This window comes from Lynx rufus, unplaced genomic scaffold (genome assembly GCF_022079265.1).
Source record: "Lynx rufus isolate CCGP_SWC_20201006 ecotype Redwood Valley unplaced genomic scaffold, mLynRuf1.p SCAF_14, whole genome shotgun sequence".
In the NCBI taxonomy this organism is placed as follows: Eukaryota; Metazoa; Chordata; class Mammalia; order Carnivora; family Felidae; genus Lynx; species Lynx rufus.
The window spans coordinates 42,690,070-42,693,064 of record NW_025814828.1 but is presented as its reverse complement, the minus strand read 5'-3'; positions in this window follow the sequence as shown (position 1 = coordinate 42,693,064).

Here is a 2,995-nt window from a genome sequence, read left to right as displayed (position 1 = left end):
ATTCCCATCTGTCCTCCACTGCTCAATAAACCTCCTGCTCTCCCTTCCCCAGAGGGAGACAGGCATGGACTACACCCCTGGATTTTGATGTCTTTGCACTGGGGGCCTGGGGCTATCCAGCGGCCCCCAGCTATCCATCCCCTGCTTCAGCCCCGAGCCACTGCCCACACACGAGTATTTCCAGAAACCAGGACAGCCAGGCCTGATTATTCAGAGTCAGGGAAGGAGGGAGGAGGAGGAAGAAGAGACAGAAGCCAAAAAAAGCTGGAGACTGAGTGGAGGTGGTGGGGGAGGGGAAGGGGACCAGACAGAGATGGAGGAAGGAGGAGAGAGGATGTGTGGGGGCTTAGATGAGGAGTGGGGGGAAGTCAGAGATGCCACAAGGGGTCAGGCAGGTCAAACTGAGGAAGGACAGACAGATGGGATGGAAAGGATAAGAATACTCAGAATGGAGTCCTGCCAGTAGAAAGGCCAGGAGGTTGGAATTAGTGTGGTATGTAATATGTCAGGCAGAGGGGTCCTCTGACAGCATCAGGAATTTCCGGGAAGCTAAATCAGGATTACCCTGTCTCCCACTTCCTACCTTCTGCCTAAGAGAAAGAAAATCTAAGTCCCTAACAGAAGACATGGATGACAGCAAACAGCGAGGCTCCTACCCTGGGGGAACCCACTCAGGGCCCACCGGGTATTCCTGAGACCACCTAAGAGTATCCCACTCTCCTCCCACCCGGATCCCAGAGCTCCTATTTCTGCTTCTTGCCCTGCCTGTAGTCATTACCCACCCTTTGGGGTTTCATTAACTAAGTGAAGCTGTATCAGACATTTACTTTGTGCCAGGCACTCACTGTTCTGGGTTTCCCTCAGACCAAACTGAGCTGGCCTAGACATGACACAGGGCTTGTCCAAGGTGGTAGTCAGCCCTACTCCAAAGGAATTGGAGGCAGTGGTGGGAAAGGTCCTGGATGGGGCCACCACTGGGAAGGATCTGACCTAGGGTTTCATCCCAGCTCTCAGAGCAGTAATTTCTCATTTGTATAATTTGTGTCAATCCAGCCAGGACAGAAATTTGAGGGAAGCCAGAATTGGAGACTGGGACTCAGAATATAGGATTGCACCAGGCCTTGAAACCAAGGCTTGGAGTGGTTAGGCTGGGGTATTGTGGGCACAGCAAGTCATGGGCAGAACATAGAGAGTGAAAGGAGACTGTTGAGGGGTAAGGTGCAAGAGGCCACCTGAGGCCAGATGATGCAGACCCTTCAATGCCTATCTCTAAACCCTGGGAGTTTTCCTAAAAGCAGTGAGGAGCCAGGGGAGAGATATGAGCAGGGTAGTGACATAGTTAACTGCATTTTAGATGGATGCTCTGACGGCTGTGCTGAAAACAGAAGGGAGGGGGAAGAGACTGGAGATGCTAAAATTGGCAGGAACCATGGTTGCCTTAGCCAGGGGAGGTGGCAGAGGAGATGGTGAGAAATTAGTGGATTCCAGAGATGTGTAGGAAGTAGAATGAACCATTTATTTGGCCCTGGGCTAAGTGCATAACAGTGATTACCTTGTTTAATCAGTGCAACAACACTATAAGTACCATTTTAAACTATTTCACATGTCTGAAGTCATACAGGAATAAATATTAAAAGTGGTCTTCAAATTGAAGCGATTAAATGCCAAAACCCATGCTCTTTCCCCCAAAAAAGGCACTAAATGGGAAGTATCTATTACATATTTGTGTGAATTTGACTGTGAGAGGAGGATGTTTAAAAGATAGGTACACATTCAGATGGTTCGAAATTCAAAAGGCACAGGGGCGCCTGGGTGGCTCAGTCGATTAAACGTCCTATCTTGGCTCAGGTCATGATCTCAAGGTTCTTGAGTTTGTGCCCCAAGTGGGGCTCTCTACTGTCAGCTCAGAGCCCAGTTTGGATCCTATCTCCCACCCTCTCTGCCCCTCCCCAGCTCACTCTCTCTCTCAAAAATAGACATTTTTTAAAAATTCAAAAGGCACAAAGGGGTACAAAGTGGAAAATTTCCCTTCCCTCTAGAGGCAACCTGTGTCATCAGATGTTTTATACAGGTATAGGATGCTTTACTGTTAACTTAGCACAGTGGTTAAGAATAACAGGTGCTAGAGCCAGGCTTCCCAGTTCAGATCCTGATTCCATTACTTACTAGTTGTGTGAGTTTAGGAAAATTCCTTCACTTCTCTACACCTTAGTTTATTCAGCTATAAAGATGTAAAATGAGGATGATACTAGTACCTGCCTTATAGGGTTGCTGTAAGTATTTGAATGAGTGATATATTGAAGCTATCCCAACAGTGCTTGACATAGAATAGCCACAATTTAAGATGTTAGCTATTCTCTATATAATTATGATATAATTCTTTCCTTTTCTTTCTACACTATTCCCACACAGTTTGGCATCTTACATTTCTTCTTTAACTATCTTGGTGATCATTCCATATCTCCATATTATTATTAATGACAGCTACATAGTACTCCATTTTGTGGTTGTATCAGAGTTTACTTAAACAGGTCACCAGTATTGAGCACTTAGGGAGTGTCCATTCTTTCATATTATAAACAGTGCTGCAGTGAATCATCTTGTACATACACCTTTTAGCACATGTATGAATCTACCTGTAAGCTAAATTCCTAGAAGTAGAAATACTGAGCCAAACAATATATGGATTTGTTAGTTTGCTAGATTTTGCCAAATTGCCCACTCTAGAGGTTATACCAACTTAACTTCCACTGGTAATTTATGGGAATGCCTGTTTCTGGCCAACCTGCCAATATTGAGCTTCAGCAAACTTTTTTTTTTATATTCACCACCCTCAAAGACAAAAGACAGTATCTTAGTAGTTTTTGTAGGCATTTCTTTAAGTATAAATGAGGCTGAACATCTTAAATTGCAGTTGTATTTTATCCACTGGATTTTGCAACATGGCAATCGCCATTGACCTTGTAGGCCTAGTTTTAGTAGCATGAAAGAGGGA